This window comes from Vombatus ursinus, unplaced genomic scaffold (genome assembly GCF_900497805.2).
Source record: "Vombatus ursinus unplaced genomic scaffold, bare-nosed wombat genome assembly UNPS02014821.1, whole genome shotgun sequence".
NCBI lineage: Eukaryota > Metazoa > Chordata > Mammalia > Diprotodontia > Vombatidae > Vombatus > Vombatus ursinus.
In genome coordinates, this window is record NW_020954599.1 from 50,803,645 (window position 1) to 50,825,998 (window position 22,354).

A 22,354-nucleotide genomic window follows, 5' to 3' on the forward strand; every position below is an offset into this window, starting at 1 on the left:
CTCCTCCCTCCCACAATGCTTCATGCTCTGAATTTACCTTAACTTCCTATCAAAACTTAACTGTCCCATGTCCCATTAAGTCTGGCAAATCAACCTGCTAAAGGGATAAACATGAATGTGTTCGTTCTCTCTCTCTCTCTCCCCCCACCCCGAACTCCTATTCCACTATATCAGTTTTATTATTACTTGTTTCCCTTTATACAGGCAATCCTCTCTTCTCACTGCTTCAAAGTTCACCATGCTGTTTGATTGAAATTGCCTAGTAGGACTGGAGGATTATAGATCTAGACCTGGAACAGCCCTCAGAGACCATTTAGCCCAATCCCCTCATTTGACAGGTGTGGAAACTGAGGCCCAGAGAGGTTTGGTGATTTTGCCCAAGGTAGTAAATGGCAGAAGCAAAATTCCAAATCCTTGCCTTGGCCTCTTGTCACTTTTCCCTGTTCACTAAACAGTGTTCCCTGAGGTCCAAATAGGCCGAAGAATTTTTTACCTGACAGTGATCGGTTTTAGCACCTTCTTACATCCCAAATCAGTAAGGGGTTTTGCTCTTTCTCTATTTTCCTTCCTTCTCAGTAGCAACTTCCCTGGGGAGCTTGGCATGACTTAATTGACTTCCTGTACTTATCGACTTAGAACATAGCGCTTGGGAGTCAGAAAGGAACATGAAGATTCTTTTCGGCAACCCTCTCATTTTACAGAGGAGGAAACTCAAACAGCTTGTTGCTATTAACAGTGGCTTCAATTTACAATCCAGGAATGCAGAGCATCTAAAAGGGGCTACTAATGCACATCCTGTCTCCTCTGCTGAATTGTATTGTCAGTTCCTTGTAGGTAGATACTATTCGGAGCCTTGCCCAGGCTCCCCTCAGTATCCTGGACACAGCAGGTGCTCAATAAATGTTTGTCCATTGATTTATTTGACATGACACAGGCCCTGTAATGCCCCTAAAATTATGCTTTTATTGGCCACGATGACATGAGAGGAGATGACTACCAGGAAGTTTCCATTTCTGCTATGTACGAATCATGATAATTTGTAGCATAAACCTTTACGATAGCTCTTATCATCTCCTTTGTCATTGTGATTTTATTTTCTTCTTGTCTAAATTACAGAAAAGAATTGCTGAACTGACAGTTTAGGTCTAACTTGAGGAGCCACTTCTGGGTTGTTGGGGATGGGAGTTGGTGGTGAGTTGAGAGTGAGGGAAGGGTAACACTCCCTGGTTCAACCAAGGGGCTCCTCTGCTTTGCATGTAGATATGAAGGTGGGCCAAGTCTAGTCCTGGGAGAGCCTGACATGTAATGAGAGGTATTAGATACCTTTTTCTCATCTCTTTGGATCATTAAAACCCCTATCCTGATGACTCTGGGGACAATTTTACTTAGAGCTGCTTATTAGGTTATGGTTCATATCTAGGATGTCCTCAAAAAGAGAGGAGTAAAAGATATAAATCAAGTATAAGGCAGGGGATTTATTCTTGCACACAAAAAATGCTGAACATAAAAAACTTATAAACATACCCTAAGCAGAACAAGATTCGGTATCTTAACTTATACTTATAAATTGGATTGTAGGCTGACACACAAATCTCACCAGAACACAAAGCAGTTTGAAGGATTATTTTGCCAAGCAGGTATTTTACTTTTCATCTCACCTCTGTACTACCCAAATGATATCAGGCACATATCTACTGGTAAAATAACCAGGCTCAGGCCAGTCCTCTTGCTGGTGGCTGTCCTCTATGACGCAAAAGCTTCCCTTTCCATGAGCCACCTCCAACCCAAGTGACCCAAGTTTCTGGACCTCTCAGAGGCAGCTAGGTGGGATAGAGATTTCACTGCTGGGCCTGGAGTCAGGAAGACCTGAATTCAAACCCAGCCTTAGATGCTTACTAGTTTTGTCTGCCTCAGTGTCCTCAACTGTAAAATGGAAATAATAATAGTACCTAATTCCCAAGGTTGTTGATCAAATGAGCCATAATTTGTAAAGCGCTTAACAGAGTGCCTGGCATATAGTGGGCACTTAATAAATAAGTATTCCTTTCCTTTCCCTCAGTTTCACAAAGCTACCTCTAAGCCTAGTTATCTTATCTTAGTATACTCAGTTGCCTATAGGTTTGACCAGGCAGGGCAAGTGGTTTTGACACTAGGCCCATTTCTAAACCATGATGTCTATACTCTGGCCATTTTCCTCATTGCCTTCCCTCCAGAGCTTTCACTCTGCCTCTGGGATCCTGTGGCTCCACAGCCAACAAAGGGACTCCTTGTTATGTCAAAGGGTAAGCCCCTCAGAGATGAGTCACATATAACTGAAAAGATCCCCTCCCCTTCCCTAAACGAAGCTTCCACATGGTGGCAAGGAAACAGGAATGTGGACTCATCATACTCTATGAGATGGCCTTTACTACATAGAAATGCTACCATCAGGGGACAGGGGTTCCTCAGTCATTCTATGAACAAGAAACATTTATTAAATATACTACTGCAAGCCAGGGAGAAAAAAATAAGAAAAACAGTAGAAAAAAAGTCTCTTCCACATGGACTTTACATTTTCCTAGGTGCATACACATGAATCTAGATAAAAGTGCATATGTATATGTGTACAAGTGTTTATCTCAGCCTGTCGGCCTGAGGGAAGGCTTCCCAGAGCAAGATGCATATGAATTGAACTTTTTAGAAAGATGAACTTCTGAGCCAAAAAGGAGGAGTGAGTATATTCTAGGCACAGAAGATAACTTCTTTGAAGGAACAGGGGCAGGAAATGGAAGATCAAGTATAGGAGACAACTAGAAGTCCTTTCTGGTTAGCACATAGAGTACATGAAAGAGATTAATGGGAGATGAGGTTGGAAAAAAAGGTTGCATTGTGATTGTGGAACACTTTGAATGCCAAACTAAAGAGTTCACATTTTATCTTATAAGCAACAGGGAAGCTTCTTAAGGTTTTTGAGTACAACACAATTAGATGATTCATTTATAAAAATTATTTTGGCATCTCCTAAGAGAATAGATTAGAAAATGAGGAGCCTGGAGGCAGGGAAATTAATTAGGAAGGTATTCCTATAGTCCTAGAGAGGGAAATAAGTCCTGAACTGGAGTTTTGGCACTGTGAATACAAAGAAAGGAATGTACTTAATTAGGCTAATTGTTAAATTTTCAATGTATTTCCACCTTGGAAATTTGCAAACACTACAAATAAGGGATTGATTTATGGTTTTGTTGATTGTCTAGTCTTAAGAAAGTAAGGGAGAAACTGTTAAAAATGTAGATTAAACTGAAAATAGTGGTATGTACATTTTCACTTTCAGCTATCTGGTTGTTAAACATTCACCAGCACACTTCGGGATGCAAGAAATGTAGTGGAAATAGAACTAATGGGACTTGGTAACTGATTACATTTTGAGGGTGTGGGGAAAGTAAGGAAGAGGAAAGAGTCTAGGATGACTCAGCTAATTACAGCAATGGGTTATTGTTTGTCCTTTGTTCTAAAAGAGGATTTGCAAGTGAACTGGATTTAAGTGAGGGAGAGCTATGCAAAGTAACCAGTCTCACTTTCTCCTCCCGAGCCATCTGGGCTCTGTGGCAAGATATAGATAGAGACAACTGGAGATGGCTCTGGATGCAGTGGAAAACCTTGGCCTTTTTAAACTAAGGTCTTTAATAGGTCTCAGTTTGACTGAGGTAAAGCCCATTTAGTAATAAGACTAGGTAAGAAATGAAGGAAAAAATGGTCTCTTTACCTAGTTAAAAAAAAAAATTCATCTGGGAGGGGAAGACCCTCAGGGTTGCTGGCCAAAACAGAAACAACTGCCATTTACATTCACTCTAAGCCATCAGGGCCCAAACAAAAACCAGCTGGGGCTTGGGATGGGACCTACAGTTGGCCAACCAATGAGAGGCAGAGTGATGTGGGTTTGAGGCATGGTCCTTAAGAAAGAAATCTAGCTACGTTTCAGGCATCAAAATTTACATTCCTTTGGGCAGAGAACCCACAGGTAAGGGCAAGATACCCCATGAGGAGAGGAGAGGAGAGGTAGGAAGGGGAGGAGGCAGGAAGGGGAGGAGAGGATTTTTTTTTTTTGGCTGACAAAAATGATTATTTTTTAGCATTTGTTTTTTTTTTTAATCTTTAATGGTATTTTATTTTTATCTCCATTACATGTAAAGATAGTTTTCAACATTCATTTTTAATAAGATTTTGAGTTCCAAATTTTTCTCCCCTCCACCTTCCCTTTTGCTCCCCAAGACAGTAAACAATCTGATACAAGTTATACATGTATAATTATGTTAAACATATTTCCACATTAGTTATGTTGTGAAAGAAGAAACAAAACAAAAGGGAAAAACCACAATAAAGAAAAAAACAAAAAAAGTGAAAATAGTATGCTTCAATCTGCATTCTGACTCCATAGTTCTTTCTCTGGATGTGGTTAGCATTTTCCATCATGAATCTTTTGGAACTGTATTGCTGAAAAGAGCTAAGTATATCACAGTTGATTATTAAACAATGTTGCTGTTACCGTGTACAATATTCTCCTGGTTCTGCTCACTTCACTCAGCATCAGTTCATCCAAGTCTTTCCAGGTTTTTCTGAAATCTGCCTGGTTATCATTTCTTATAGAACAATAGTATTCCATTACATTCATATACCACAACTTGTTCAGCCATTCCCCAATTAATGAGGGCATCCCCTCAATTTCCAATTCTTTGTAACCACAGAAAGAGCAGCTATAAATATTTTTGTACATGTGGGTCCTTTCCTGTTTTTATGATCTCTTTGGGATACAGACCTAGAAGTAGTATTGCTGGGTCAAAGGCTATGCACAGTTTTATAGTTCCAAATTGTTCGCCAGAATGGAGAATCACAATCCACCAACAATGCATTAATGTTCCAATTTGCCCACATCTACAACATTCATCATTTTCCTTTTCTGTCACATTAACCAATCTGACAGGTGTGAGGTGGTACTGCAAGAGTTTTAATTTGCATTTCTCTAATCAACAGTGAAAAAGAGCATTTGAAAATGGCAACGTTTTGGGCAAAGATAAGTGATGAAGTCAATAAGCACTTAAGTGCCTACTATATTCCAGGCATTGTGCTAAGGAGGTGACTAATCCTGAGCAGCGGGACATTTGGACAATTTCTTTACTTTTATGTCTCTTTTCATCATAATCCTTGAGGCAAGCTGGTACTGAACCCACTAAGACTGAAACTACCTGAATCGAGTTATAGATCTCACTATATGTCCTTGAACAAGTGATTTAAACTGTCTGGGCCTCAATTTCCTCAACTGTAAAAAAAAAAAAAAAAAAAAAAAAAGGAGGGGGGGAGGAAGGGAAGGAAGGTTAGACCACATGAGCTCTGTGACAATCATGCATGAGTTTTGCAGAAGTTATGTTAGGATAACATAAGAAGGGGACGTTAAGTATAATTAAATAACTTTCTTCCTAATCTCTACATTAGTAAATTACTTACCTCTCTCAGCCTCACTTTATTCATCTGTAAAATAGAGATAATAATAGTACCAATAGTACCTACCTCCCAGGGTTGTGAGGATAAAATTAGATAATATATAGGAAGCGCTCTTCAAACCTTAAAATGCTCTATAAATGCCAGCTTAAATGATTGCATTTTCCATTATTAATTGACTCTGAATTTATAGTTTGAAATCAAAAGCCCTTTCCAGGAATTTGTTTAAACTTTAGAAAAGTAATGTCAAAATGCTTCTAGACAGATTATCTTGCAGCAGTTATTGGGTAGGGTGTAGGAATGGTCTATTCATCTTGACTTTTTAAACCAATTAGAGAAAAAGGTAGTAGCCTTTCTAGCAATGAGCTCCTTCCTCCTCACATAGTAGAAGAGAAAGAGGAAGCTACAAGCAATGGCTTCATGTTATAATGCATCTCAGATATGTAATTTTCAGAACTTTTTCTTAAAGGGCCTGTAACCATTATATGGAATTTGTTGTTCAATCATTTTTCAGTCTTGTCTGATTCTTTGTGACCCCATTTGGGGATTTCTTGGCAAAGATACTAGAGTGGTTTGCCATTTCTTTCTGCAACTCATTTTACAAATGAGGGAGCTGAGGCAAACAGGGTTAAGTGACTTGCCTAGGGCAAGTAGCTAGTAAGTACCTGAGGCTAGATTTGAACTCAGCAAGATGAATCTTCCTAACTCCAAGCCCAATGCTCTATTCACTGTACCACCTAGCTGCCCATTACACAGAACAGAACAATTTTAAAGAAAACATAATGTATATTTTAAAATCAGATTTCAACTGATTGTAGTGATCTTTTGAGAACATTCTAAGTATTTTATTTCATTGCATTGTCTTTGGAATCATCTGTGTTCAATGCAGGTGTCCATTTTATTTTTATTTTTGCTTTTATGCTAAACGTTTGTGAGCTATTAGGGAAACTTGGGCTACCTTGGTGTTCATTTTGATTTTAGACTTCACTCCTATGGGTCTAGAAAATAATAATAACAACAACCTTAGCTAGCATTTATATAGCACTTTAACATTTGCAAAGCTGTAATATGTTATTTTGTGATCCTCACTTGAAAAATACAAATTCAACGATTCTATTTAAAGCTATCAATATCCATTACATTTGATATTGATAGGACACAGTCATTTAAATATTATAATTTTTAATGGAAATTTTCATCTACTGTAGTAAGTTTTTATGTGAAACTCATTTATAATTCAACTTCAAATGTATCTCTTAACTATTTAAAAACAACTACAACATTGTTTTCTTACCCTTGGTAATTTTATAGACACTTTTTTGTGAAGACTAGAAATCTTTTAAAAACAGTCATCTAACCTTTCAGTATTCCCAGAAAGATGAAGATAGGCCTATTCTTACAAGGAAGAAAAGGCAGCCTATTTATTACTGGTGATTTGAGGCCACACCGGCCCAATCATCTCTCCAATCTAGAGCTGTCAAGAGTTTCTCTTTCCCTGACCTAAATCAAAAGACTCAACCATTAGAATTACTCCCTTGAAAGATAGTGTTGTGGAGTCTCGAATTCCAGTCCTACTTCTGTTGAAAGGTAGTTGTGTGACCTTGGGTAAGTTAGCTACACCTTTTTTGAGTCTTCATTTTAGCTTTAAGGTTCTATGATCTATGATTTATTGGGTTTAGCATTATTTAGCAGCAAAAAAACTCCAACCATTAGAAGTCCCTTCCAAAGCCCCATATCTCCACTGAACAAGAGAGCTGGTGGACAAATTTTATACCCTTAATGTTTCTACCCATTACTTCTCAAATCCCATTCTGTTGTGTAGATAAAGGCAAGAGTATCTGGCCTGCCTCTGAGCGGCTAGAAAAAAAAGAAAGGCATGAAAAAACAAACAACAGGGAAATCAGTTCACTGACCATCCTAACTGCCTGCTGTAATTGAAACATCCATGACTGACAGACATACCAGTGCACGCTCTTAAATATTCTCAAATAGATCCAAGCATTGTACAAATAAATATGGAAATTTACCTCGCCGGGAAAACTAGAAAGCAATCTGGCAGAAACTAGGTATAGACCAGTATCTTCCACCATTTACCATGGATACATGACCTAGACATAAAGGGAGATATCATAAGTAAATCAGAAGAACATGGAACATATTACCTATCAGATTTATAGATAGAAGAATTTATGAATAAATAAGAAATAGAGAGCTTTGTGGGAGGTAAAATAGATAATTTTAATTACATTAAATTTAAAAAGTTTTTATACAAATGTAACTAATGTAGCCAGGATTGGAAGAAAGCAGAAAATTTGGGAAAAATTTTTATTGATGGTTTCTCAGATAAAGGCCTCATAACACAAATATATAAAGAACTGAGTCAAATTTATAGGAATATGAATCGTTTCCCAATTGATAAATGGTCAAAGGATATAAACAAGCAGTTTTTGGAAGAAGAAATCAAAGCTACATATGGTCATATAAAATGTTCTAAATCATTATTGATTAGAGAAATGCAAATTATAACAACTTTGAAATATCATCTAACACCTATCAGACTGGCTAAAAGGATAAAAGAGGAAAATGACAAATGTTGGGGGGGATATGGAAAAATTGGGACACTAATACACTGTTAGTGGAACTGCAACCTGATCTAACCATTTTGGAGAGCAATCTGGAATTATGCCCAAAAAGTTATAAAACTGTGTATATTTTTTGAACCAGCCATAGCAATATTAGGTGTGTTTCCTAAGACGATCAGGGAAAAAGGGAAAGAGCCTATACGTTCTAAAACATATCAGCTCTCTTTGTGGCAGCAAAGAACTGGAAATTAAAGGGTTGCCCATCAATCAGAGAATGGCTGAATAAGTTGTGGTATATGATTGTGATGGAATACTACTGTGCTGTAAGAAATGATAAGCAGGTTGATTTTAGAAAAACTTTGAAAGACTTGCATGAAATAATGCAGAGTGAAATGAGCAGAATCAAGAGATCATATATAGTGACAGCGTATTGTTTGAAGAGTAACTGAATGACTAAGCTATTCTGAGTAATATGAATATTCAAATCAACTATGAAGGACTTATGAAGGAAAATGCTATCCACCTCCAGAGGAAAAACTGAAATATGAAATACATTGCATGGTTCCACATATATATCTATATCAAATGCTGGCCTTCTCTAATTCAGGGCTGGGAGGGAAGAAGGCAAACAATTCAGAATTCAAAATGTAACCAAAAAAAATATATATATATATATATTATATATATATACAATATATATATTATATATATATATATAATATATATATGTATGTATCTTTAATTACCTTAAAGCAGTATTAGCACTGACCCTCTTGCAAACAAACTTAAGCTGGACTGACCCTCAAAGCCCTTAAAAGGGACTGATTCCTTGGGGCCCAGATAGCAGCAGAAGCTGCTTGGGAAAGCTGGGGGATCATAAGCTGATCTTTAACCAGCAAATTACACATACCCTTTATGCATCCTCAAAGCAACATTTAAAGACAAATTCAGTTGAAGGGAAAGAAGAAACCTTAGGACACTGGCCCATGTTGAAGATAAGAAATTCTGGCTATTGAGGAATCTGTGGGGTAAGCTTTATTTTGGTAGCTTTCTAATTTAATTAGGTTAACTAAGTTCAGTTATTTCTAGCTTCTAAAAGCATATAAGCATTATCAGCACCCCCTAAATTTTGGTTCCTTGGGTTTAGAGTCCTTGTTGCTCTGTCTTAGTAATAGGTGTGACCCTAAGTATCCTCATATGCTCTTCATCAGGCAGTAGGACTTTGACAGCGGCTTTGAAGGCCTTTCACTGGAATGTTAATAAGGACAAACAGGTTGAAACTCAGTCTACTCCAAACAGCAATTTGAGAGTGTTTTGTAGGATTTTTGGGGAGACCTGCATTTGCACTAGTCCAGGTCAAGGGAGGAAATATCATTTACCTTTGTTACTTGTTGTCTCTAGAAATTCTTCCTCTATTGTAAAGAATGGTCACCCTTCATTCCCCCTCCATCTCTATTTCTAAATCTCCAGACTTCATCATTCTTCCTTATCCACTCTTCTCCCTTTTATGTGTTGTATCCCCCTATAGAATGTACACTTCTTGAGGTAGAGACCATCTTATTGCTTGCATTTGTATGCACAGTGCCTGGCACATAGCAAATGGTTAATAAATATTTGTTGATTTAATTTGTTGACTTCGTGCTAGGAGCATGACATCTAAGAAGACATTTACATGGCTTGCTTTTCCGAGAAGTCCAGTCTGAATCATATTTTAAGAAAAAATTAAAAAAAATAACCTCTGAATATAAACAAACAAACAAACAAGTAATGACATGAGAGAAATACCAAGTAAGAGTTCAGATGTGATCTTTGTTCTTGTTATAGGAGAAGTGATATGTTGTTGGCTGTGGTCTTCCTTTCCCATGATAATGAGATCTTATCTGATGGTTTAAAAAAATGACTTCGGTTTCTCCTTTGGACAACTCTCTGAAAATAAGTTAAATTAAGTTATCAGCATGAGCACATTAATCTTATTCTTGTTCTTCTGAAAAGCTCTGGCTTATTGAAAATCACATCAAGTCGTTTAGGGCATTATTCCATTTTCCAGTCCTTTTCCTGTTTTTCTGTTTCCTCTTTTGACATTTCAGGACCAAGTTAATTTTACTAAGGAGACAAGGCTTAAGATTGCTTTATTTTTCTGAAGAACACTCACCAATGATTTTCTGTGACATTTATCCGAATAATCTGAAAAGGATACTAGAATGCTGAAGCTTTCTCTGAAACTTCTAGCCCTGTCCTCATTTCACCTCTGCTTTTGAAGTAGATGAGAATGGAAGTAGAGAATAGGAAATAGGATCCTTGAGGTCTCCTAAAATGTCAGAAGAATATCCTGGCAAAGTAAATGACCTAGAGAGAAGCTAAGGACTACTATTGGTTTGTTTAAGGTTCACAGCAGGTGTTCAAAAGGCATCTGGGAGGGGGCAGCTAGGTGGCACAGTGGATAGAGCACTGGCCCTGAAGTCAGGAGGACCCGAGCTCAAATCTGGCCTCAGATCAAACACTTGACACTTATTAGCTGTGTGACCCTGGGCAAGTCACTTAACCCCAATTGCCTAAAAAAAAAAAAAAAGGCATCTGGCCCAGTTTCAAATAAGCTTATTCATTGCTGGCTGAAAGCCGAAGTCACAAGCTCCAGAAATCATTTATGCTTCATCCCTTCTGGAAAATGTACACGGTTTTTGTAGTGGGCATGGTACATCTGCTCCCTGACCTGACCCACTCCAGATTTCCTGCTCTTTCCCTAACTCTCCCCTTTTTTTAGTCTATGAAATTTAGACAGAACTCACATTTCTGTTTTGTTTTTTAATCTAATATTTTTGTATTGTTTTAATTCATTTAACCTTTTGCAAAAAAAAAAAAAGTATTGGTATGGATTAATTTTTAAGCAGTTTTGTAAACACTTCTGATTCCACATTTATTTACTATCAAACAAGGACTCTAGTTATTAAATCCCTCTGTTTCATCACTAGCTACCAGTCAATATACAAGTCTAGAAATGAGGTGGTAAATCTTAAACATAAAACAATGACCGCAAACAGTACCTAGAAAAGATAGCCCTTGCATTTCCCACTATGTTCTCAACATTGGACCTGGTACTTTGGGGGATACAGTCTTTCAGTCAGTCAATTACCATTTATTAAGTGCCTATTATGTGCAAGTCACTGTACTAAGCAGATATGAAGGAAGTATAAACCTAATGAAAGAGACAGTGGGAGTCACACATTATTTAACCTTCTTGATTTGAGTAGTGGGACTGGAATCAGGAAGACCTGAGTTCAAATCCAGCATCAGATATTACTAGCTACATGATCCTGGGCAAGTCATTTAACCTCTTTCTGTTTCAGTTTCCTCATCTGTAAAATGGGGATAATAGCAGCATTTACCTCCCAAGGTTGTTGTGAGGATCAAATAAGATATTTGTAAAGCTCTTAGAACAGTACCTTGCACAGAACAATACTTTAAATACTCATTTCCTTCCTTTCTTCCTTCCTTTGCCCTTTCGTCCTTCCCTCCTTTATCTTCCTTCTCTCCTACCCTCTCCCTATTCTTCTTTCCTTTTCTTCTTTTCTATTCTTCCTTCCTTCCCTCCCCCCTTTCTTTGCTCCCTCCTGTCTTCCTTCCTTTCCTTCTCTTTTCCTACCTAGAATGTTCAAATAAGAAGGAGAGGAAAGGATTTCTCTTGGCAAGTACAATAATAGCAGTAAGAAGTTGCTATAGATACCCTGATAGCCTGTTTCTAAGGAAGGAGTCAGAAAAACCATAAAAAGTGGACCCAAGAACCCCATCTGGGGCCATTTAATATAGGGGTAAATAATCCCATACAATTCAATAGACTCTGAGGATGTAACTCAATTACTCCACAGTAACAATTGATCATTATGATGACTCTGAGTCATAAAGAAAAGCTTCAATTATGCTCAGCATATTTGTTTGAGAAGAAAGTCTGTAATATATTTTAGCAAAAGATCTATCCAAAACAGTTAAGATTTAAAAAAAAAAAAAAAAAAGGAGAAGAAATCTGATGCCTAAATTGTCTAATAACAAATTTTTAGATTTGGCAATCTAAAAATGCTTGGCTATCCAGAAAATGACATATCTTTTTTTTTTTTTTGCACCTTTATTGTGCAAAACTTTGTTTTTCTCATTTATCTGTGTATGTACCATTATTGGATGATAAGATTCATCAGGACAGGAACAATACCTTATCCTGCCTTTTTTCTATCTTGGTGCTTGATACAAATGCTTATTTTCCTTAGTAAGTGCTTACCAAGTAAATTTACAGGAGATAGAGGAGGTTCTGCAAGTGAAATACCTTCTTTACAAACCATTACTAGGTCTTAGTAAACAAGAATGATTTACACCTTCAGTGTTTGTTCCAATTAATTTATGTTTTACTGTGCTTTGTAACCATTTTTATTAGAATCAGTGCTAGGGGAAAATCATGAAATACCACATTCGTTGGTTATAAAGTCCAAATATTGTACTATGATACGATAGCAATTCCCTGGTAATTCCAAGCAAAACATATTTTATATCTACCTGGCATGATTGGTTCTAAATAAAACCTCAGCATGAATGCTTTGTTGTCATTCCTTCTGATTTCCTGGATGCTTGTGTTATACCTATAAAACTTGAAATAAGCATTAACTGTATTCAAATAGTTGTGGACCTCAGAAGGAGGTCACTGGGCAGGGTCATTATCCCAAACCTAGTTTCCATTCTCTTATGTGGCTCACAGCATGAGCCTTGCAAGGCTACTTTCCAGCTCTTCCTCCTCTTAACCCACAAGGTCTGCTTTGTGTCCACTTTCCGGGGATGGTTTGCCTGCCTGGTGAACTTGCAGCCAGCTCACCTGGTCCCATTTCCTCCAATGTGTCAACTTAGCCATAATGGGCTTTGAGCATCTGACCTTTCCTTAACCCCAGCAACACTCACACTATACATAACAATATATACAGTTTCTTTTCATTTATCAAAGGCACAAGACTTGACAGCTCCAATTACAAGATAATTGTGATCCTTAAAAAGGGAGAGAGATGAGACAGATGGTGTACACTGGAGACATACAGTTTTTCTTTTTGAAAAATAGCTTCAGAAATTTTGTTGAGGAGAGTGACAGGAAGCTACGCAAATCATTCTTTTTTTTTTTTTTACATAAAATATTGCAGAACACAAGAAAATTATCGTAATCTTTGGGCTCTCATCAAGTGATTTCTGATTGATAGCCTGTAGAATACTGAAGACTGATAATTACCTGCTTTCTGGTTTTGGCTGGGAATCTCTAACTACTCATTCTAAACTATGTGGGAACATTATTTTTTTCCTTGAGATTATGATGGCAACACATGTTTTCTACATGGTTGAATTCAAGCTTAATGTTATAGCATCCACCATAAACACCAATTTAGTTAAACTTTTCAGGATTGTTCTATATAGTCACATAACAATTTACATGTGTGAATGCTTCATAAGAACTTTATTGGCTGACTTCCTTGGCAAAGCTCGTGTCTTGCTTATGAAGATGATAAAACTGTACTTTGATTCCGTGTGTGTGTGTGTGTGTGTGTGTGTGTGTGTTTTCAAATCTGCTCTTTTAAATTGGGTCAGGATGGAACTTTAACAACATTTACTATTTTCACATATCATGAAAAGGAATAACTTTTCTGCCTCTCTTCCTCATCTCACCTGACCCTCCAAACACACATCTCCCAGGATGGACAATGCACCATAAGTTCTAAGAAAAAGCACTAGATTTGGGCTGTAAATTGTTGCAAGTCAACTCTCAAGTTGAAAAAGAAACTTCCCCCTTCCCTCACCCCCCTTTTTTTCCCTTTAAAATAGTAAGGAAAAGTGATTGTAGAGACAAAGCGGAAGTCAAGTGTTGGATTTAGTCTAGTATAGCCAAAGATGGAGGCAGAAAGAAGTCTCACGGGATTATTGCTTCATATGATGATAATTATACTTAACGGGATGAATAAAAACACATTTTGGGTACAGAAAGGAGGAGAGAAGAAGGGCTAGTGAGAAAGAAAGGCCAAAAGAAAATTTAATGGGATTGTAATATATGAAGGGTGTGTATGCATTTGCCACATAGGTGTGTTTGGGTGTGATCAAGTTGACTTCATCTTCTGCCCAAGGCTATAATGAAAGGAAAACTGGGTTATGACTTTGGGAAGCTGGGCAAAATACATGCAGATGTTTTGCTTGTACTTTCTGGCTGGCTTGGTTAATGACAGCAAAGAATTTTCCCTCCAAGTTGGATTCTAAAAGAAGTTTGAAAATGACTAGACAATTTTTAGTTTATAAAGGAGAGTTGTCTAGAAGGATGAATTTAATTTCCTGGAGACAATTGGATAGATTGATATTTAACTACTCCACTTAGGAATAAGGAAACAAGGAAAGAAGGAGGGAGGGGAGGGAGGAAGGAAGGAAAGAAGGAAATAAACATTTATTAAGCATCTACTATATGCCAGGCACTGTGCTAAGCACTTTCCAAATACTATCTCATTTAGTCCTTGAAATAGCGAGGTGGGGGTGTTATTATTATTTCCATTTTACAGACAAGGGTTTTTTGTTTCGTTTTGTTTTAGTGACTTGTCCAGAGTCCCTGCTAGTTAGTATCTGAGGCCAAATTTGAATTCAGGTCTTCTTGACTCTAGAGGTTAGAGTGAAATCTGGCTATACATTCCATGATTGATGGGATCAGAAAGGGTTCATGATTTTTATTTTGTTTTGTTTTAAAAGGTCCTGCCCCGGAGAAAGTATGTTTCAGAATGGGCCAGGATAAAAGCAGAGGGTCACTATATTTTTGAGGGCCACAGTTTCATTATTTGTAAAATAAAAGATTGGATTTAAAAGGTCCTTTCTAGCTCTGAATCCTAGGAGTCTACAAGTTTATTTGGAGACAGAGTTGGACCCTACATTTAATTTTTTTTTTTTAAGGCAACTGGGGTTAAGTGACTTGCCCAGGGTCACACAGCTAGTGTCAAGTTCTTGGTCTGAGGCCGGATTTGAACTCAGGTCCTCCTGACTTCCTGAATCCCGTGCTCTATCCACTGTACATTTAAATTTTAAGATCTTTTTTTGAACTTTTAAAATCACATTGGAGTTTGGTAGCAGAAATATTTTAAATAAGAAGAGAAAAACTTACCCTTCCCTTCTCTGCCAAGCTTGATATGAATGATTCTAAACTACATATGAGGTCCTAGGGGATTCTGTAACCTTTGAATTTTGCCCTAAGGCTTAGGTTGGAGCTAAGGTGAGAATAGGACCTATAGCTTCCTCAGGGGCCAGGTTCCAATCTACATATTAATTAATTACTGGATTGTAAGTTTTTTGAGGGAAGAAACAAGATTCTTTGTTTTTTAAATTCTTGGCATGTAGCAGATGCTTAACAAATGTTTGCTAAACTGAATTAAATTGTTTTTTTTTCAAGAAGAAACGGGAAAGTCCATTTTATTATGTCTCAAACTGATTATTGATGCTTTCCTCCCAGGTTCCTTTCTAGGTGAATGGGAGTTTTCTGGTGATGCCTACAAATATTTTTGCTCAGAGGTCCTTCAAACCTTTGGGTTTGGCCTTTCCCACCTTCCCAATATTAATGGACATAGGTTCCTTGGACTTCTCTGACTGACTTCTGGGTGTCCAGTTACCTAACCTTATGCAGGAGGCTTCATTCCTGACTCAAAGCCCATTGGTCCCTTTAGAGATTTAACACTCTTCTCACTCATTTGCCTCCACTAAGCTGTAATTAGGAATGTTCCCTCTGAGGTTAGCCATCAGCTTCCCTTAAAATACTCAGGCTCACAAAGCATCAAATTTAGAACAGATTTCATTCTCTGTTATGGTTATTCTCCAGCAGTTCCACTTTTGGCCAGGAGATGGAACCAGTTCCCCAGAATCTAGAACAGGGGAGTGGCTAATTCTGCTAAAATTCTTCACACCCAGGGCCCCATAGTTCCAGGCTATTTACTCCTTCTGTTCTTTAACACTGGGGTCCCAAAGCTCCACCCTTCAAACAGAGGGCTTCTTCAGACGTTATGGATATTGCTTTCTATTTGTTCTGCTCAAAAATTCCCCAAACCTTCCTCCCCTCCCCACTCCTCTCCGCCAGGCCTGCAGGCGAGTTGCTTAATATCTCCCCTTGACTCTCAAAGGCTTGGAGGTACTCCATTCCCTTTATCTACTGGTCTCCATATTACTTATCTTTCTCTAGGTAGGCTAGGTAGACATCAGCAGGGCCATGAAAATCTAATGCAATGTAAATCTACTCCAAGTGTCTGTGACCCACAAGTTGTTTTTTTTTTTTTTTGTGGGGGAGGAGGGGGAGGAACAGCCCCTTGCTATGTTGATACACAGGGGAAGAGAATAGCATTTATTAAGCACCTGTGTGCCAGCCCTGTGCTAAGCACTTTACAAATGTCTCATTTGATCTCCACAACAATCCTGTGAGGTAGGTACTGTTATTATCCTCATTTTACAGATCTGAACTTAAGTCCTCCTGATTCCAGGCCCACTGCTCCATATATTGTACCACCTAGTTGCCCATGGTACACAAAAGATTAGATAACTCTCTGCACTACCAAACATCTTTACTTTCCATTCTTACCTACACTCTGCTCCATCTGATAGGGCTCAGTTTTCCCCACAAGCTTCAATTCAAGGGGCGTTTATATATATCTACCTCTGTACTGTGGTGGCTGCTGGGGATACCAAGCTAGATATAATGCCAATCCTGATCTCAAGGACCTTAGGATCTAGTAGTGATGTCTTTGTGAGATTTAGAATTAGAGGGACCTTAGAGATTCTCCCTTTAGAGATAGAAGCAGCTGATAAATGCATTTATGAGTATGCTGGTAAATGTTTAACAGGTATTCTACCCCCCTCCCCAATTTACATATGGCAAACTTTTAACTTTAATCTGCATTATTAACATTTTCTTTATCACTTTCTTAAATTTGGAAATCAATAAAACTATAAACCAAGTCCTGATCTGATTCATTTGTACATTTCTGAGGTGTAAATCCTTACACCAAAAATTTAACAATGGGCTTCTCTCAAGTTGCCCCTAACCCACCCTGGCTAGAAAGGATGTCAGAGGCCATTTGGTCCAACTCCCTCATTTTACAGATGAGGGAAGTGGCTCAGGACGGGAAGTGACTAAGCCTAACGTCATAAAGTTATCTAGCCTAGTTAGGTAATCTTTTAAAAAGCCTGTCCTCAGACTTCTAATGGAGTGCTCTTTCTACTCTACAACACTGCCTGAAAGGCTTAAATAATGTCTGTATTTCAAGAAATATAACTGTAATCTTCTTAAGGCCAAAACCCTTTTTGTGTTGTTGTTTTTTTTATCCCTGGTAACTAGTAGTGTCTTTCACACAATAGGCAATCAACAATTGTTTGTTGACTTAAGTTCTCTGTGAAGTCTTTAAAAAAACTCAGTTGATAAGCACTTATTAAGCATCTACTTTGTGTCTGGCACTGTGTTAATTACTGGGGACACAAAGAAAGGCAAAAGTTAGCTCTTCAATTCAAGGAGCTCATAATTCCCTCCTCTCCTTTCCCCACCCCCAAATTCTTAATGCAGGGCACAATTTAACACTTAAAAATGTTTTACTATGATTCTCCAACTAGGTTTCAGGCAGGTTGAAGACAGGACCTATGGGTTATACTACTGTTGCATAGTGGACATAAGAGTTTTATTCAGTAAAACCTTGCTGGTTAGTTGATTTTAAGATATCCTATCTTCCCAATAAATGAATGGTCAAAGAGTATGATCAAAAATCCTCAAAATAGGAATGGTAAACTATAAACAACCATTGGGAAGAATATGATATGAAACAATGTTCCAAATCTCTAATAAGAGAAATGCAGATTAAAATCATTCTGAGGTTTCATCTTAGGCAGAAATTGGCAAAGATAACAAAAGAGGGGGACAACTAATATTAGAGAGAATGTAGAAAGTATCATCGTTGTCAATTTGCTGGGTAAGGTAAAACCTCTGAGTGGTTTTGATTTTACATTTCTCTTATTTGAATTTTGGAGCATTCTTTTCTTTTGTATGATTGTTAATAGTTGGTAATTCCTCTAAAATGTCCCTACCTTTTGACTCAGAAATTCTACTTCTTGGCAAATATCTCATGAAGGTCAATGATAAAAAGAAAATTTCCAAATATGGCCAAAGACTTATAGTAGAAATTGTGGTGAGTGAATGTAATAGAATACTATTGGGATGAAAGAAACAAAGAATATGATAAATACAGAAAAGCATGGAAAGATTTACATGAACTGATGAAAAGTGAAGTAAGTTCAAATAGGAAAAAATAGTATACCCAATGATTACAACAATTTAAATACAAATCATAGCAATAATCAAACAATTGAAACTGAATGACATGGAATTATATGACCAGCCTTGGCTTCAAAGAAGAGATATGAGAAGACATCTCCCTCACTTCTTTTCAGAGGTGGGGGAATAAGGGTGAAGATACAGATAATGCCGGACTTTTAAAAATATACTGTCAATGTGCTCTCCTTGAGAGCAGGAACTGTCTTTTGCCTTTCTGGGTATCCCAGACTTAGTTCAGCACTGTGCCTGGCACATAGTAGGCACTTAAATGCTTGTTGACTCGATCTGTTGGTTAGTTTGATTGGATTTTTTTTTAAATTTGTCATAATGGATAGCTTTCTGGGAGGAGGATGGGAGAAGGGATGCATTAAAAAATGTAGGTGATGAAAGAACAAAGACATCAATAAAAAAATATTTTTCAAAATAAGATAATTCTGTGAATAGGCATCTGTCCTTCCATGGTAGAACTGGGCTAGCAATGTCTGCATGATTCCAAATATACAGTGCGGAAGTATGACAGAGAAGGGTCATTGTGTAGCTTATCAACATGTTTTTCTTTCTATAAATTTTTAAAAATTGTTTTTGATATCTTTTGTTTGAACATCACCTTCATTTCCCAATATAATCCTTCCCTTACCTCCTTCCAGGGAGCCATCCTTTATGACAAGTCAGTCAGTCAATAAGCATTTATTAAGCACTTACTATGTGCCAACAAAAGAAGAAAGAGAAGTGGGGAAAGGCAGTTCAGCCAAACTAACCAACTGACTAAATCACCCACAATCCGGGATCCATTTCTGCAAAGAAGTAGGAGAGCTAAGTTCTCATCTCTTCTCCCCAGGACAACCTCAGTCATTATAATTAAGTACCATTCAGTTTTGTTTTCATCGTAGTTGTTTCCTTTTACAATGGTGCAGTTATTGGGTATATTGTCTTCTTAGCTCATATTACCTTACTTTTGGTTCTTTAAAACAACAAAATCACATCAACATGATTTAGTTAGTAGATATGCAATACCTGTATGTGTATTATTTTTTTGTTTATAGAATCAGACTTAGAGAACATTTAGGACAACCCCTTCATTTTATAGATGAGGAATCTGAGATTGAGGGAAGTTAAGTGACATGCCCCAGGTCATGTGAGTAGTCATAGTGGCAATATTTGAATCCAAGTCCTCTGACTCTGATGCCAGTGTCCTTTCCACTGTACCATGCTGTATATATACTCATGATAGCTTAGCCTAATGAAAAGAGTGGGAATTCAAAGACTGGGGCTCTATTTCAGAGCACATAACCTAATCTCTTTTTTTTCCCATCTGTAAAATGAGGATAATTATATCTGTTCTTACCTACTGCTACACAGAGATGTTGTGAAGATAATATATATTAAAGTGCTTTGAAGTCTTGGGAGGAAAGGAACTAAGTGTATCTCAGCCACCAATAGCAGCAGGTCACACAGTGAGGCATCATCTTAAAGATATACAGTTCTTTAAGTAAATCATACCATGGTCAGAAAAATAAGTTCATTCTTTTCTTCATGTTCAATCTGTAGGAATGAAGGGAAGGAAAATCTCATCCTGTGCCTCCTTTCCCCTAGACTTCCCTTTGCGTTATGAGACTGTGAGGTCCTGGAGAGCTGGGGCTGTCACCTTACTTTACATCCCCAGATCTTAGTACAGTGCCTGGTACATAGTAGGTAATAATTGCTTATTTCTTTCCTTCCTTTTTCCTAACTGGGGTAGCTAAGTTTCAATCTATCCAATTACCTCCAGGAAATTAGATTCCTTCATATCCGGGGATAAATCACTTTTATAAACTGTTTATTGACTTCTGACCAACCTTTAGGAAGAAAAAAGTATTGATCCAAATTTAGGAGCCTAGATTAAAAAGAGAATAAGCCATCTTCTACTATAAATCTGGCTCTGGGGTGACCTTTAGCAGAAGCTGGCTCCTCCTGTTGTCGATCAAAAAATATTTATCATACAACTAGTATGTTCCAGGCACTGTACCAAGCACTGGGGTAAATAAGAGGCAAAAAAAAGTCCCTGCCCTCAAGTCACTGACAATCTAACTGGGAGACAAGCAACCAAATATGCACAAATAAGCTATATACACAGTAAAAAAGAAATAATTACAAGAGGTTAAGCACTATATACCTCAGTGGGGATGAAGCCTCAAGGCCACACATGGCCCTCAAGGTCCTCAAGTTTGGCCCTTGGACTAAACCCAACCTTCACAGATCAAATCCTCTTAATAAAAAGATTTGTTCTGATTCAGTCAAAAGGCTGCACCCAAGGACCTAGAAGGCCATATGTGGCCTTGAGGCTGAAGGTTCCCCACTCCTGCAAGAGGTTGGAAAAGGCTTCCTGTTGATTTTAGTTGGGACTTAAAGAAATCCAGGGAAGCTGGTAGGCAGAGATGAGGAAGGAAGAGTTATTCCAGGTATGGGGAAAGGCAGAGAAAATGCCCGAAGCCAGAAACAGTGTCACTAGATGTAAGCCAGTGTCACTAAATGGAAGACTGTATGGAGAGGAGTAAGGTGAAAAAGACTGGAAAGGTAGGAGAGGGCTTGGTTATGGAGGTCTTTGAATGCCAGAGAGAGGACTTTATATTTGATTCTGAACGCCAGGGGAAATCCCTAAAGTTGATTGATCGGTGGTGGTGGTGGTGCTGGTGGTGGTGGTGGTGCTGGTGTGACTAGGTAGGACCTGCACTTTAGGAATATCACTTGGGTGGCTGAGTGGATTGGAGTGGGAAGGTACTTGAAGCTGGTAGACCCATTAGCATCTAAAAAAACATGGTAGCTTGTATCTAGGAAATTCCTAGAGCTGCCAGTATGCTATAAAATAACTCTATTCACCAATGTTAAGAGGACTGCTCATCTCAGCCCTACTCTGGTATATGTCAATTTTTTGGGTCAGTCAAAAAAAGCACTTATTACTTACTACTACTGGATGCCAGGCACTATGTGGATAAGACCCAAAAGTGCAACAATGAATTTCTGTGCCCCATCCGAGTTTCAGAAGGTACACCATTCTAGTCCCCTTTCCCTGACCACAATCTCAAAACAGCACATACCAGGCAATTAAAAATTAAAACTAAACAACCTTCTGGCCGGTCAACATTTATTGACTGCCACCATGTGCACATATGGAAGACGCTAACCAAAAGTGCCCAATAGTGAGTCATGGCAGAGCTGAGGGATGGCTCTTTTCCTCGTCTCTGTAATCCACTACTTAATCCTTAATTCATGCCATGGGATGCTTATTCCGAAAAGTCCTTGGGTTGAGCAATCCCAAGCAGAATCGTTCTGTTTTGAAGTTGACACGATTGCCTCTGTACTAAAGCCTATTTGCCCATTCATTTGCGCATCACCTCCCCGCCTCCTTCTCTTGCGCTGGATGGGGAGTCGGTGTAACAGGTGTGTTCAAGGGGCCACCCAAAACAAAGAATACAGAAAGCTGCTTCCTTGGCTGGGAAGCAATTGAGCCTGTTTGCCAGATTCCCTCCTCGTCCCGCCCCCGTCATCCCCGCATTGTCTTGGTCGGAACTCTACACTTTCGGGGCTGCGTGGGAGGTCGTACCTTTCACGTTTCTTGTTTTTAACCCCCCCAGATGCCGCTCGTATACCTGCATAGATCCAAGATCCTCCACCCCAGGTGTGTATTTGTGCGTATGCGTGCGCGTGTGCGTGTACGCCTGTGTGCGTATGCGTGCGCGTGATAGCTTGGGAAGTAAATGGGTGGGAAGGAAAGATTGGGGGTGGGGGTGTGGCCCCAGGAATACTGCAAGGGCTCTAGGAACTAACTGGTTTATATTAAAATAGTGTGCCACGTTTCCTTCTCGCTGACCAATGCAGTCACTCTCCCCCCGCCCCCCAGTTTCCTGGGGGCCGGACAGTTTAAGACCGCCCAGCAAGGCTGGAATTAGACTCCCATCTCGCTCCTTAGGGCGGC

General features: G+C 38.5%; 1 long non-coding RNA gene across 1 annotated transcript; it reads right to left on the bottom strand.

Annotated features, from left to right (window-relative positions):
• Nucleotides 1-7,544: 7,544 nt before the first annotated feature.
• LOC114024322 lies at nt 7,545-22,083 on the bottom strand. The gene is made up of 3 exons (XR_003566894.1): nt 22,029-22,083; nt 9,840-9,980; nt 7,545-7,580 (listed from the first exon to the last, which is right to left on the bottom strand). It is a non-coding gene; the product is annotated as an uncharacterized LOC114024322 (long non-coding RNA).
• Nucleotides 22,084-22,354: the final 271 nt, after the last annotated feature.